General features: G+C 40.8%; 1 protein-coding gene across 3 annotated transcripts in view; it reads left to right on the forward strand.

Annotated features, from left to right (window-relative positions):
• Positions 1 to 16,762, forward strand: part of SRGAP1 (SLIT-ROBO Rho GTPase activating protein 1) — a 304,168-nt gene that overhangs the window by 165,283 nt on the left and 122,123 nt on the right. The window lies entirely within an intron of this gene.

Here is a 16,762-nt window from a genome sequence, read left to right on the forward strand (position 1 = left end):
TTTTCCACAAAGAAGTGGGGAACCGTATCCAGTAACTAATTCAGCCCTAATGCTGTTTATTAATGAAGAATTAGCCTACTCTCCAAATAGACTTGAAAACGGTGCTTTGAATATACAGTGTTAGGATACCTAAAATGAAAAGACATGAAATCAGGGAACTTCTGAGCTATACGGATGGTAACCACCTGACCTCCCAAGTTCTCTTTGCAATGCATGATAGGAAAGACTGGAACAGTCCTTTTACCTTCAAGTGTATCTCGTTCCTCCTTGGCTCACTCTTTTCCCTCCCACCTCCATCTGAGTAGAAAGCAGTATCCCCACATCCCTTCCCTAACTTTATCGTCCTCTCTAGCACTTGTTGCTTTCTGGCATATTATACATTTACTTAATATTTGTTCACTTTCTGTCTGCCCACATGGAAGTTCCTGAGGGGAAGGAATCTTGTACTGTCCACTGAAACAGTGACTGGCACAGAGCAGATACTCTGTAATATTTACTGAATGAATAAAGAATGGATACTTGCATCTGTATTAGAGACCAGAGATGAGCGTCATCCACTTAACAGACATTTCAAGGCATTTCAGCAAGATCCAGTAGTGACAGGGCTGGATTTGTGCAACACTGTCATAGGCTGTCTACTTCCTAAGAGAGAGAATTCAGAGGAGAAATGAGTCATGGCTAACTGTGTGCCAGGGTGGATTAACTAAAGCACTAGCTTTCTGGTCAGAGGACTGAAAAAGGGGGGCATCACAAGGAACCAGAAGGAGCTAGGGAGACTACAGAGAGGGTGTAGATTTAGAAAGTGACCTCATAAAGTTCTTTATGAACTCTGAGCCTCGCTCCTGCACATGCTTGGGTCTGAACTTAAGCAGTATACCTATCAAAGACCTTGAGAACTGAGCTAAGGAAGAGACCACTGCCTGGGGTCCAGACTGGCTGCTGTATGGTGTGTATGCAGGTCAGATCCAAATAGTGCTACAAAGGTGTTGGAAGCAGAATGGATGTTGAAACTACCACCCATAGAAGTCTGGTCAGAATTTATATGTTGATAAAAATATCAACATTCTACATATGGTTTAAATAAGACCCAGAGTCTCATAACATAATAATCAAAATATCCAGAATAGAATCCAAATTACTCAGCATGCAAAGAACTGGGAAAACCTCAACTGACATGGGAAAAGACAATCAATAAAGGGCCAGTTTTGAATGTCACACAGTGTGGAATTATCTAAAAAAAGTCTTTTAAAGCAACCATGATAAAAATATTCCGTGAAGTGAGAGCAAACATTGGTAAAACGGATGGAAAGATAAAATCTTTCAGCCAAAAAGAATAAGGAGGAGGAGAAGGAGAAGAAGGAGACGGAAAAGGAGGAGGAGGGAAGGAAGAAAGAAGGAATCAAGTGGAAAATGAAAACCAAATGAAAAATACAGTAACCAAAATTAAAAACTCACTAGATAGGCTCAATAGAAGAATGACGATAAGAGAAGAAAAATATGTTTCTGTTTATCTTAAAGATAAGGTTAATATAAATTACCCAACTGAACAAGACAAAGAAAAAAAGATTGGGAAAAAAAATAATCAGTGCCTCAGGGAGCTCTGGGACAATACGAAAAGGCCTGATATTCATGTCAGCAGAGTCCTTGAAGAAAGAGGAGAGCATATATAGAAAATATATTTGAAAAAATAACTGCAAGGAAGCTTCCCAAATTTGGCAAATGAGATAAACCTACACATTCAAGAAATTAGCAGAACCTGTGAGATGGACTTGGAGTTTGGGGTTAGTAAATGCAAACTCTTGCATTTGGAATGGGTAAGTAATGAGATCTGCTGTATAGCACAGGGAACTATATCTAGTCACTTGTGATGGAACACGATGGAAAATAACGTGAGAAAAAGAATATATATACATATATACATATGTGTGTGCATGTGTATGTGACTGGGTCACTTTACAGCGTAAATTAACAGAATACTGTAAATCAACTATAATAGAAAAAATAAAAATCTTACCAAAAAAAAAAAAAAAACCAAACTAAGCAGAAACCAAATTAGATGAATCCAAAGAAGTCCATACCTAGATCCATGATAATCAAACTGAAAACTAAAGACAAAAAAAAAATACTGAAAGTAACCAGAGAAAAATGACACACTACTTACTGCCAGAGGAACAATTGGATGACTGTGAGGAGTTGCAGCTGTGGCTCAGCAAGTTACAAACCTCAGTAGTATCCATGAGGATGCGGGTTCGATCCCTGGCCTCGCTCAGTGGGTTAAGGGTCTGGCATGCCATGAGTTGTGGTGTAGGTCAAAGATGTAGTTTGGATCTGGTGTTGCTGAGGCTATAGCATAGGCCAGCAGCTGCAGCTCTGATTCAACCCCTAGCCTGGGAGCTTCCATATGCCACAGGTATGACCCTAAAAAAAAAAAAAAAAAAAAACAGAAAAAAAAAAAGCATGACTGTGGATTTCTATACCCAAAATGCCAGTAGTACCTTATTGGTTGTGACAAACCAAAATATCTTCAGATGTTACCAAATGTCGGTGGGGAGATGGGGGGAGGAATTGGCCCAATTGAAAACCATTAATCCAGTTTGAGTTTTCCATTTTTCCAAACAGATTTTTTTTTTTTCTTTTTGGCCACATCCACAGCTTGTGGAAATTCTTAGACCAGGGTCGGAACCCAAGCTGCTGCAGTGATAACACCAGATCCCTAACCTGCTAGGCCACAAGGGAACTCCCCAGATTTTATTTTTAAAGAAATGTTCTGGTTTGGTGTGCTTTTCAATGATAGGGTTTAGGACTCTAGATTAAATTAACAAACATGGAGCAGGTCCAAGGTACCCAGTCGCTCATCTCCCATTAAGAGGAACAACAACAACAAAAAATCACTCAGTTCCAAGTTATTTTAGGTTCAGTTATTTATAAAAGATGAGCACTTAGAGTTCATTTTCAAAGAGCCTTAGTCACTGAATCCTTATCCATTCTCCTTATCCAAGGAGGAAATTGCAATCTTACGAGAAGAACCAATGAGGAGAGAACATTCCTACCATTTGTCGAGGTGTCTGCAGTTGAGATCAACAGTCGAAAGCAACCCTCTGAGAATAGTATTCTGATTGCTAACCAGAGGTTCTTACCATATGAAGACTATGTTTAATTTCACATGGTAGGGGTCTAAGAATTACAACAGCTGCAAGAAATGCCATATTGGGGAATATTGTACATACAGCAAATATTTGAATTGGATACCCTTGTGATACCTTGAATACTAGCAACCCCCAAATATGCAGATGCAAGCAAATACTGAATGTGGCTGTCCAATTGGTTTTGGTGCCTTTTAAATGTCAATCAAAGAGAAAAAGAAAATTTCTCATTGTTAGAGAAGCAATTAAATAGAAATAAGCAGAAACGTTACCAACTAGTTTGTCAGATCAACTTAGATACTTAAAAAAAAAATTTGACACACACAAAATTTGACACCAGATGTATGAACTGTTTAGACTGAGAAAACCCAGTAATGTTCAATAATTGATGTGAAGTAACCACATGCACTACTTTTTACTTTTTAAACTTTGATAGTTTCAAGTGAACCGGAGCCGTAATTGGCTAGTGCACTGGCTTGAATAAACATGCCCGTTAAAATTTTATTTCTTTAGCTCTAAAGATAGAGGTTGCAAAGGGCTACTAAAATAATCTTTTCTTATTTGGCAAGGTCTTATAATTACACTGACCAGTCATGACAAATTCATCGCAATTTCTACTTTCCCTTCTCTTGGCATTTTTTCCTGAAACCCAACTTTAATGAAACCAGCTTTCTTTTGCCAAAACAGAGAAGACAGAAGACGTTCTCTTTCATTATTATTCAACAAACCTTTTATTGATGATCACGCTGTGACAGGCACCATGGTGGGTTCTGAGGTCACAAAAGTAAGACACAAATCCTCAATTAGAACTCCAAAGGGGCTTATAATCTAGTAAGGAAAGGAAGTGTCGAGATAAAAATTACATTATAAGTTGGCAGCTGCTTTTCCAGAAATAGGACGTAAGCCCACAGGAGCAGAAAGGATTGTGGGATAAGCCCACAGGAGCACACTGCCTAGGAAAACGGAGACAGGCTTCACAGAGAGAGTGGCATTTGAGCAACATCTTGAGCTCGGTGAGGTTTTACAGAGGAATTAGGGGACGTGAATTCTTCTATACGTCTGTACATGGAGACCAGCAAAGGACAAGGGCCTGGGATTCTGATCAAGCCTGCCACATGTCTAGGAAACGATGCCAGGGAAGAGGATGATAGGTGGGGCTCCTGGCGGCCCCATCTTCCCAAGTCTTTAGCCGTAAGGAACTGCCATTGTAGGCACCTCTTTTTGGCCTGAACCTAAAGCTCACAAAGCTGGCTGGGGTTCAGAATGTAGACTAACACAGCAAAGCACACAAAATGGGATGTAGCAGCTCTCAGAGATCTAGAAAGGCAGATGTGGGGTAGGGGCTGTGGGCATGCAAGAATTTTCATTTCCAGTTGAGGAATTAGTATGTTGTCATCTAAACAACTGAGGAGACCAAGAGAGATTTTGCATCAGGGATATGACATAATCGGCTTTGTTTTTCAAGAGTGGTGTGGGGAGTAAATTAGAAAGGGAAGAAACTAGTCTTCAGGAACCTAGTGAGGAAGCTGGTACATTAGTAATGTGAGTGGTGGGTTTTTGTTGTTTTTCTTTTGTTCTGTTTGGTTTTGTTTTGTGGCTCCACGGCATGCAGAATTTCCTGGACCAGAGATGGAATCCACGCCACAGCAGTGACAACACCAGATCCTTAAACCAATGAGTCACCAGGGAACTCCTGGGTGGTGATTTTTGCTCTATCATAAATTATGACCCAAAAATAGTTCCATACCTGTAATAATATTGTCCTCAAAAATTTCTCATCCATGTAGCTCAAGAACGAATTCAGTGGGGTTGGGTGTGTTTTGTTTTTTTTTTTTTGTTTTTTTTTTTGGCTATTGTTTTATAAAAAGTCTGTTGGCAGTTTAAAATCAGGACATTGATTTTCAGTCCATTCTAATCAGATTTTAAAGCTTCTACTCCTTTATCTGATGGCTCTTTAGAAAAAGAATCTAACATTGATTCCAAGATTCTTGGGCTTACCTTAACTATGCAATTTGGTTTGGTCTGCCTCCAGTAAACAGGGTGATTGCAAGCAAATGCAAGTCACTGAGGTGTGTGTTGCCTCCTATCCTCCCAAGATCTTAGCTTCCACCCCTTGAAGTATGAAATCTCCTTAATACCATGAGCTGCAAGACAGCGAATAATCATCTAGGCGACAAGAATTCTCTCTCATTTTTTTAAACTGTGTCATGTGGGAGTTCCTGTCATGGCTCAGTGGTAAGGAACACAACTAACATCCATGAGGATGTGTGTTCAACCCCTGGCCTCACTGAGTGGGTTAAGGATCCAGCATTGCCATGAGCTGTGGTGTAGGTTGCAGATGTGGCTCGGATCCCAAGTTGCTGTGGCTCTGGTTTAGGCCAGTGCTACAGCTCCGATTCCATCCCAAGCCTGGGAAATTCCATATGCTGAGGGTGTGGCCCTTAAAAGACAAAAAAAAAAAAATTTAAATTAAAAATAAACTATCATGTTAGGAATAGTTGAAGACACTGGGAATGTTTGGTACAGAGAAAGTAAGCCTTAGCTGGAATACACTAGCTGTCTCAAGTATTTGAAGACCTGTCATGTAGAAGATGGCTTCAATTAACTAGCTCTACAGGTCTGCAAGAGTTAAGACCCAATGGTGGAATTTAAATGGTGACAAGTTTTACTTTATCCTAAGGAAGACCTTCTAACCATTCCTGCAGTCTGAAGTCAGCAAGGGCTGTCTCAGCCGTAGACTTCTGCTTCCTTGTAGCTTTGCAAGGTTCTCTGCAATGGACTCGATCCTCCTTGGTCTAGTACCTCAAATACAAGTATTCCAGAAAGGAAACATTGGATTAGGTTGAAGTGACCATCTGAGATGTACTGATTTGAACGTTGAGACGAATGGACCATTGCAGTAGCATTTAGAAAAATGGAGATTGAGTTCATGAAATGAAACAAGGATACAGTGCTGAGCTAGTAACAGCATCGTGAGTTTCATTTATGGAGTTGCTATGTGCCAAGCACTCTGCTGAGGACATAACAATGGATATCTTATTTAATCCTCCTAAGAACCCTAGGAAGTATATATTGGAGTCATCTCCATTGCTCAGATGAGGGAACAGCCCAGAGAAGTAAAGATATTTAAGTGATCTGACCCTAGACATGTCTAGAAGGTTTCGGGTTTGGCTTCTCCCCCCACTTCAAGGAGGCTGTTGCCCCATGAACATCTGCCCACTAGGCACTAGCGTTTTCTCAGTTTCTCTGGTGGTAGTCAGGGAACCAAGTTCTTAGTGAAAAGGATGCTTAGCCCATGTGAATTTGTTGTGTTTGTTTTGTTTTGTTTCCTATACCTTAAGCTACGTTTATTTAAATACATGTCTAATTCTATACCCCAATTAACCCATTGAAGTTCTGAGATGATACTATTAGGATAAATATGTATCTTTAAAGGAAGTCCCCTGATTTAGGTTACATTCTTGAAGATTGGTTAGTTTATTAGATTTGGGGTTCAAGAGTTATACAAAGAAATTTCACTTGGTTCAAATTGTTTGAAGAAGCATAAATCAGACTGGGTTGAAATTGTTTTGTATACCTCTCCCACTAAAATATAGGACCACTTTTCTATCTTTGGTGCACGGAAGGTATTCATATAAACTGATGGAATGAATGAATGCATGAGTGAATACACGAATGATTGAAATTTTAGCAATATCTCAAAGAGTCTCTGCCTTTTGCTTACCAGTTCAGTGGATGATTTGTAAGGTCTGCTACTTAATTTATTTCCTTTTTTAACTAGTTCCTGGATTTTTCTTACCACAGTCCTATTAGACTAAGGCTGTAGGTTTCGTACATGATATGGTCTAGTTTGCTTCACTACAGATTATACTCATAACCCCAGCCAGCTGTGCCCTAGATGCAAGCTTCGGTCCCAGTGGAGAGCAGTGTGGCTTCGGATCTCTGAACAATGACCCCTGTCATAGGAGAGCAGGACAGTTGGCTTTAATGAGAAATTAGTAGACGCAGGTTCGAGTGCTAATAAAGAAGACATATTATTATTGGTAGTATTAAGGAATTGCCAACAGAGCTGGGTTATTACATTTCCGTAGAGTTCAGCATATTGAAAAGTGGTCTCAAAATATATTTCTGATATTTTTTAATTAATTATGCTATAGTCTGAACACATTCTGATTTTAACTGGGTAGGTTTGTTTACGTCTGCTGCTGAGAGTTTATGCCTAAGTGATTACTCACTTAGTGACACTGAAAAGGTATTTCCAATGTATCACCATTTTGAGTAGAGACATAACCCTGGCATGAAAAAATTGTGTTTCTTGAAGAGTTAAGGAAATGCAAGCTGAAAATGAAAATCGTTGTTTCATCTACTTTATTCCCTATAGGATTTTATTTTTTTATTTTATTTTTTGTCTTTTTAGGGCCGCACCCTCGACATATGAAGGTTCCCAGGCTAGGGGTCGAATAAGATCTACGGCTGCCGGCCTACACCACAGTCACAGCATCATGGGATCTGACCCACATCTGCGACTTACACTACAGCTCATGGCAACACTAGATCCTTAACCCACTGAGCAAGTCCAGGGATTGAACCTGCATTCTCATGGATACTAGTTGGATTTGTTAACCACTGAGCCATGACGGGAACTCTCCCCATAGGATTTTTTTTTTTTTTTTTAAGCATAGTGGCACCTCCTATGGGATTTTAAATTTCAGTCTTGAGTGACTTAAGCTATCTGTTCAAGTGCTCTTTGTACCTGAGCAGTTATGAGTGACTCTGGTGCACATGACTTGGCACCTTTCATATTATCTTCTCCCAGGTTCAACACTGTTGAATGCCACATCTGCCTTGCCAGTTACATTAGTAAACATTCTAGGAGATGCCCCAGAGAGTTCCTTTTAAGTTCAGTTTTGTCTTGCTTCAAAATGAAGCTCTGGTTCCCCTGTACCTCTGCCTTTTTTCTGGTTTTCCTACATTTTCTGGTGGCATGGGGTTTTGTCTCAAAGATGGGTGATTATTTTTCTCCTCGAGAATGAAGTAGATGGTGTGGCTGATTCCATGCACTGATACTGAGTTGTGATTTTAAAAATTCCAAAATCATGCCCCTCGACAGATAGGAAGGAGATGTACAGAAACACTATAAATATCATCCAGAAGCTTGCTTCAGGCCATTAAGCCCAACCCCACTTTCTCCATTAGGCCTTTTGTAGGATGCTCTTGTATTGCCGCCGTCTTCAGAGTTTATGTGAATTAAGAGAATCTATTATTACAACGACACACGAGCTTTGGAAATTTAAAAGCACACACACTGTGGAAGCATGGCCTGACCCTTTTAATCAGAATTTACATCCAAAACTCACCAAGCGTGAGACCCTAAAATCATCTGCAACCCTCTCATTAAATATTTAATCTGGTTTTCTTCCTTCTCTCTTAGTCTCACTCTGACTCAGCATAAGGTCAGGATTCCTTGACTGGTCCTCACTTGACTTTAAGAATAACTCCGTGAGAGGCCAGAGGCCCTCTGAAATGGTCGTTTAATCCAACCACATAGATCACGTGATTGGTTGCTCCGTGGCCTCAATTATGGTTGTGTTAATTATGCTCTTTGTCCTGCCTTCCTTTCTCTGTTTTTTGAGAGGTTCCAGGGAGCAAGGTTGCAGTTCTTCAAGAACAGACCTTGGCCAGGGTCCACCCAGTAGAGCGCTTATCACAGCACTCTATCTAGGAAGCTGTCGGGGCACGTCTGGCTGCTCCATGCGATTGTGGCCTCTGGAGGGCAGAAGCCATGACTTCCTCAGCTCTCAGTCCCTTTCCTTCCTCAAAGGTATATCACACACCTCCCGTGTGCCAGGCACCAGGGGATACAAAGAGGATTACATGCAGTCCCTACTCTCAAAGAAACCCTCTGTTTAGGAAGAGAGAAAGAAATGTAATGAGCATAATAATAATGAGTGGCATCCGTTTACCATTGCCCGTGTGCCAGGTTTTGTGTTAAGCATTTAATGGACCATCCCAATAAAAACCCCGTGATGGAGAGACTTTGGGCAGCTCTGTTTCATCATTGAGAAAACCCACAAAATTCTGTAACTTATGCACAGACAAGAGAGTCTGGAAAAAAGCATTCCCTTAATGAACCCCTGAATGATAGAGCCTATGGGTCCCTATGCCATACAGCAGAAATCAACAGAACATTGGAAATCAACTACAATAAAAAAACCTTAAAAAAAAAAAAAAAAAGATGTAGGCTGAGAAAGCGTATCCAAGAACTAGGAGCATTTAGGGTCCTGGAAGCCAAAATATGAGATGATCTCAAGAAGGTAAAACATGTTGCAATGGTGTCAAGAAGAATAAGAATTAATTCAGTGTTTCTGGGATCATAATAAGCAAATAGGTATTTGAAGGCAAGGATCTCGTAGCAGTTCTTCACTCATGTATTGCCTGTGCCTAGAACATGCCTGCACATCGGATATGCTCAATAAGTGTCTATGGAATGAATTAATGAGTGAATAATGTAGGGAGGAACTCAGATTGCCCAGGGTTAAGGTAAAAGTAGGATGTTAAGAAATTTAGTCTACCGAGAGTATACAATGTAAAACTTGAAAGGAGACTACATGGAGTCCAAAAGAAAAGGACTTTGTTACAACTAAAGAAATGGGAGAAATGAGCATCTCATAGGAGGCAGTGGAGGAGAAGATGAAAAGGCATAAGAGTCAGAGATAACTAATCATAAGGTTCTGGAGTAGCAGAAATGTATGGGAGATCCCACTGTGACCCAACAGGATCAGCAGTGTCTAGATCGGCAGCGTCTTGGGAGTGCTGGGATGCAGGTTCAATCCCCGGCTGCTTTGATCCCAGGCCTGGCAGAGTGGGTTAAGGATCTAGTATTGCTGCAGCTGCGGCTCGGATCTGATCCCTGGTCCGAGAACTCCGTGTGCCATGGGGCAGCAAAAAAAAAAAGAAAGTATGAAATCAAGAATAAAGATGAGTTATGGACTTATCTATGTTTGCCTCATGAAAAAGAGCTTCTCTGCTTCCTGAGGGAGGGTAGAAAGACATGGTAGCCGTGCCCTGTTATCTGCTTTTCTGACTTTGGTCCTCCCTTTGTTTCAAATCTGGAGATTTCCTTTTCTAGGTCTTAAGCTTGCATTTAAATTCATTTTGTTACATTTTGTATAGAAATTCATTTTGCATGGAGTGTGTGTGTGGGCGGGGGGAGAGGGGTATGTTCCCTATCAATTAAATCTTTCATATTAACCTGAAATTCACTTTATTTTTTTTAGTGCTACACCTGCAGCATATGGAGGTTCCCAGGCTAGGGGTCTGATCAGAGCTACAGCTGCCAGCCTACGCCACAGCCACAGCAATGCTAGATCCAAGCCACGTCTGCCACCTACACCACAGCTCATGGCAATGCCAGATTCTTAACTCACGGAGCGAGGCCAGGGATCGAACCCACAACCTCACGGTTCCTAGTCAGATTCATTTCCACTGTGCCACATCAGGAACTCCTGAAATTCACTTTTTAAATCAAAGCAAAAGGATATTATACTTAACAATCTGAATGGACTCAATTGAAGAACAAAGCACAGCAAAAAGGAAAGACAAGGAAGATAAGATGAGTTAACCTTGCAAAATAAAAGGCTTAGGGTTGGATACAGTCAGGAACTGAATCAAAAGGGGAAAGGGAAAAGAATGTGTGACGATCCAAAGAAACGTTTTATGTAATAAGGACTTTAGTTACAGCAAGATTACTAGAGTAGTGACAAGTGGATTTGAATGGTACTGGAAATCAGAAAGTCCATCTTTCAGTAGCTCTCTTGTCAATACGTTGTATAAAATTTAGATTTTTACGGGTGTTTAAAATCATTTATACCTAAAAATAAATTATACAGCCTAGAAGTCATGATGAATGTGACTCTATTACAAAATCACAAGAGAAGAGAGGGTCTCATATCTTTCTTTAGGGGGCGAAGCAAAATGAGTTACCAGCAAGCTTTCCCTGAGCAGTAGCCTGTAGGATTGTACAAGGCCAGAGAAGGAAGAAGAGTCCAGGCAGAGGGGATGACGGCAGGGTGGGGGTCTTAAAAGCTGGAGCTGAGAGTGAGCAGTTTTAGGACCAGGATGAAGGATGTGGTTTGGGACTTGTGGAAGGTAAGCTAGATTGGTTTGACAGGGGACATTATGGGTGATTGAGAAATTTGAACTCTTTCTTAAAAATGGATAGCAAGCATGTGATGGGTTTTAATCAGAGGAAGGATAAAATTAGATCTTTATCATTTAAAAAAATTCTAATGACTTTCAGATAAACAGATCAGCCAAAATAGATAAGGTTGGTGGCTTCTGGAGAAACAGCAAATATTGGATGAGCATGAGTAACACTGTTGTCCTAGAAGTGATATAAATTCATTATAACCTCTTTAAAAAATCTCCCTGTATGAGTGGTCTTGAAAGTGTCAGTACTTTTATCCTAGTAATTTCATGTAGAGGAATTGATATTTCGGGAAAACAAGATACAAGATAGGCCTTTAGAACAGCATTCGTGATACTAGTTCAGAGTGCTTCAGACGTATGAGTGAGGGAGTTCCCTGGTGGTCTAGTGGTTAGGATTCAGAGCTTTCACCTCTGCAGCCCAGGTTCAGTCCCTGGTCTGGGAACTGAGATCCTACATAAAGCTGCTGCATGCCATAGCCCCAAAAGAAAGAAAGCAAAAACAAAAACAAAAAACCATGTTGCTGAAACTGAATAAGTAATCAAATGATTGGTTTCCAATGTTTCCACTGTTTTTCACCAAAGAGAAGAATGGTTAATCTACATTCACCAGGTAGTTGTAATAAATCCATTAATAATGTTCTGAAAATTATATTAAGTATGTGGAAAAATTATGATACCTGAAAAAAAAACAGAATAGAAAAAAGTACTTTATTACTTTAGCATGATTACAACTCAGAACTATGTTTAAACAAACCTTAAGGACATGCATCCATCAAATTATGATGGTGGGAGGTTTGTCCTTCTGTTCTCTCTTTTTCCAGTTTTCTTAAGTGTACTGAATTCATTTTTATAATGGACAAAGGTGGAAACTTTGGGACTATTCATTTGGGACTTATGTTTGAGTTTCCTGAAACATCAAAGTGATGGTAAATAGTAAATAATTAGAAATCCACCTAGTATTCAACTCGGGGTTTACACATCGGAGACACTTAATAAATGTCAAGGGGAAGTTCTAACCATTTTCCTTCCCCTTGGGTCAGAGTCCTAGAATCCTGTCATAATGCATTAGAAGTGATACAGTCATGTAAACTTACATAGGCGCACATAGTGAGGGGAAAAAACAGCAATAACAACAACCTCTTCCCTTTTCCAAATCCACACCTGAAGCGTTGAGAGGACTCTTCTTCTCTGTGCAAGAGTAATTGTAATCAGCCAGTCTCAAATAACAGAAAATACTTTATTTCAAACATATATCATTTCATAGTTATTTTTTTTCTCTTGTACAAAGGGAGCATTGATTACTTTCCCTGAGACCTGTATCATTTTTCTTACCTAGCAGCTCTTGGCCAAGGGTCAAGGGTCTGCTCTCCCTGTGTTCAAATTTTTAATGAAAGAGAATCCAAAGGCATATTTAACCTATGAAATTCTGATGGAGATTTAATAACCCAGATGTTTTCTTCTCTTGGCCGCACCCACGGCATGTGGAAGTTCCCAGGTCAGGGATCGAACCTGCACCACAGCACCCAACCCAATCATAGTGGGTTGCAGTGATAATGCCGAATCCTTAACCCACTGTGCCACAGGAGAACACCCAGATATTTTCGAATGAAAGCATTTTGGTTCATTAGTTGATTATGTCTTCATGCTGTGTGCCAAAGCAAACAGATTTTGGTTTAAGATGGCTTCTTTTGGGGTTCAGAGCCATATTTAGAAGAAAAGATTGTTTTTCACTGTTCGTATATTAAATTGGAGACAAGTTTAAGATTGAGCTGGGGGGGTAACACGGGGGTGATCTTTTCACTGTTTCTGTATCAGGAGGACAGAGACCAAGCCCCCAGCACTCAGTCTAGAACGTGATGTTGGCCAGCCCAAGTGTTTGTGGAATGAAAGGGTATGCGAATTCGTTCTTCCCACTTTAGTCACATGGTCTGTCTCATGTTTCAGAGCATAGCCCAATTCTTTAACCGTCTTTGCAGGCAAAAGGAGTGGTGGCAGGAGAACATGGTTGATATCGAGGTGACTGACTTGACCGTGGAGGGTTTGGACTGTCGTTCAAAGCAAAGAAATAGGCAGCAACTTGGTGATGTGCCATGAGGGTAGCCTGGGGGTCTACCTACCTGAAAATAACTCTCTACCAATTTTTCCTAAAATTTAAAGTTCTCACTGGAGTCTGGCCCGTTAAGGGCCTCATTCATGACTTGTATATATCTTATCTCATTGGCTTGAGGAATTATTCATTTCCTAGTAGCTCTTTGATTAATTCATTCAGTATCACTAGTAGTAGGACCCCTGTGAAAATGGAACATATTTCAGTTCATTGAATGTATAGGACAAGGGTGTATGGACACAAGAAGGGCTCAGGGCTGTGACACAGTGCTTGCGGCCCTTCTAAATCAGGGGTCACTTGGACAAATCTAAAGGCCAGGGCAGTGGGGAGGGGGGCATCAAATTCAAATCAGCCAGTATCTACCAAGCACTTCCTTCATGGAAGTCAATGGAATAAGTGTCCATAGAGACCAAATGAAGGAAAAATATCACAGGGCCTTTTCACTAAAGGGAGTTACCATTACAGTGTCTGGGAAAGAATTAAATAAATATACATTGATGGGATGTTTGCTGTGTATTAGGTGCCCTTCCCAGTGCTATGGAAGTGTCATCCGATTAATGCTCTTATCGACCCTATGACATGGGTACAATGACTAGTCCTTTTACAGATCTGGAAACTGAGACACAAGGGAATCCAAAGCCTTTGACAAAGCCCCAGCATTTTGACTCCAGAGTCCTTGCTTTTAAGCATAATTTTATACTGCCTTCCAGATGAAATTTGTGTGTGTGTGTGTATCTTTTTAGGGCCACTCCCGTGGCATATGGAGGTTCCCAGGCTAGGGGTCCAATCGGAGCTGTAGCTGCTGGCCTACATCACAGCCACAGCAATACCAGATCCAAGCCGAGTCTGTGACCTCCACCACAGCTCATGGCAACGCTAGATTCTCAACCCACTGAGCAAGGCAAGGGATCGAACCTGCGTCCTCATGGATACTGGTCAGATTCGTTTCCACTGAGCCACAATGTGAACTCCAATCACAATGGGAACTCCCTTTAAAAAAAAAAAAAAAAGTATTTCAGGGCCTCTGGAGAAAGGGGAAAGAAAAATGTGAGAGTAGGTTCAACAGAGCACAATATGTCTGTTATGCCAGGTTTCATCTCCCTCATTCCCTGAAATCTTATAAAATATGAAATATACAAAGAGTCATTTTGCTTGTTGTAAGATATTTGATTTGGATATATCTTGGAAGACCCTTATTACCCCAAGCCTAAGTGTTCGGTCTGATCCTAAATATTCTTGGCTTGGGGTAAATTGGACCTAAGGGAATTTTTCAGTTGTTGTTTTTGTTCTAAAATCTTAGCCAAGACATATTTTCTTTTTGGACTTGCTACCTGAAATGTGGGCAGCTGAGTAGAGTTACTTGGTGGCCTTTGATCCCATTAGAGAGTTCTGAATGGGTTTCTCAGATCTTTGAATGAAATATGATATTAAAATAACACCAAGCTGAAGTCATAGGAGATTGCCATGTAATGTATATGGCCAGAATAATTAAGATTTAGGGAAAATAAAATGTTTCATTTGGCTTCATCTCCTCGCTTATGACTTTGCTTTCACTCTTCAGTGATTCTTTTTTTGTATTTTATTTTTTTGCTTTTGAGGGCCACACCCATGGCATATGGAGGTTTCCAGGCTAGGGGTCCAATCAGAACTGTAGCTGCTGGGCCATCAGCCTATGCCAGAGCCACAGCAAAACAGGATCTGAGCCGCGTTTGTGACCGACACCACAGCTCACAGCAACACCAGATCCTTAACCCACTGAGCGAGGCCAGGGATCAAACCCGTATCCTCATGGATCCTAGTCGGGTTCGCTTACTGCTGAGCCACGATGAGAACTCTGTCACTCTTCAATGATTCTTAACTCACCTTTTCATGTAGCAGAGACACAGCAAACATAAAATCTCTAATTCCAATGTAGGGATTTTTAAAGCGCTCAGCACGTGATAGACAGCAGCACCCTTTATCACGAGAAAACCCAGTGACAAATGTTGCTAACAAATTTGAATTTCTCCAAGTTCAGGCCCTGCTCTGATGTCATCTTTTCATACTCTTTTATCTTCACCAATTTTTGCTTTATCGTATTTGGCCGTTTTAAGGAGGGCTAACCCAATGACCTTGTGTTTGCAGATGGATTGTGTTTCATCTGAGTCGTATTATTTTACTAAGGGTAATCTCTGGCCTTTGCTTTCTGTTCTCTCACCAGTGGCCAGCCGTAGTAACTCCTTGAGTTACGGCAGAATCAACAGTATTTCAGCTGTTGATTGTGGGATTTTTTTAGCCAGTGTTGATAGGAAGCTTCCTATGTACCCAGGAGGACCTGTACTCATGTCTCCTTAAATCCTATCCCCTTGGCACCTCACTTGCCTCACCTGAGCTCTGGCCTTGTGCCCAAGCACCTTACAGGACATCGGGGTCGCAGAGCTGATAAAGATGTGGCCCTTACATCAAGTACCGACAGTCCACTGAGAGGCACATAAATGAACCCTGCATGTTGTTATGTCTCAAACTCTAGTTTAAGCCATGCTACACAATCTTTCCAGTTTCTGTAGCTGACTAATGAACTCAAAACGGCAGCGCAGAGGAGGAAGCAATGTGGATGTATGATTTCCTTTAAAGTAGCCTACAGATTTTGCTGGGAAAAAAAATGTTCAAATACTCCTCTATAAAACCCTCAGAATCTGGAGTTCCCGTCGTGGCTCAGTGGTTAACGAATTTGACTAGGAACCATGAGGTTGCGGGTTCGATCCCTGCCCTTGTTCAGTGGGTTGGGGATCCGGCATTGCCGTGAGCTATGGTGTAGGTCACAGATGCGGCTCGGATCCCTCATTGCTGTGGCTCTGGCATAGGCCGGCGGTTACAGCACCAATTAGACCCCTAGCCTGGGAATCTCCATGTGCTGTGGGAGCAGCCTTAGAAAAGGCAAAAAATAAAAAAAAATTAAAAAAACAAAAAAACCCCTCAGAATTAGCCTAGGAAAGAATATCTTAAATACTGTCATTTACCAACTGAGTGGAAGAGTAAAATACTCTTTTTGTGTTTTTATTTTGAAAAATAACAGTAATAAATGCAGGCCTTACCAACTCACTACTTTGAAAGTGTTTTCTTAAAGTGGTAGCCCGTCAAAGAGAAAGACAAGTATCGTGATTATCACTTCTATGTGGAATCTAAAAAAATGATACAAATGAATTTATTTGCAAAACAGACTCACAGACGTAGAAAACAAATGTTTGGTTACCAAAGGGGAACGGGAGGGAGGATAAATTGGGAGTTTGGGATTAGCAGACACAAACTACTATATATAAAATAA

The sequence above is a fragment of the Sus scrofa genome, chromosome 5 (genome assembly GCF_000003025.6).
Source record: "Sus scrofa isolate TJ Tabasco breed Duroc chromosome 5, Sscrofa11.1, whole genome shotgun sequence".
Lineage (NCBI taxonomy): Eukaryota > Metazoa > Chordata > Mammalia > Artiodactyla > Suidae > Sus > Sus scrofa.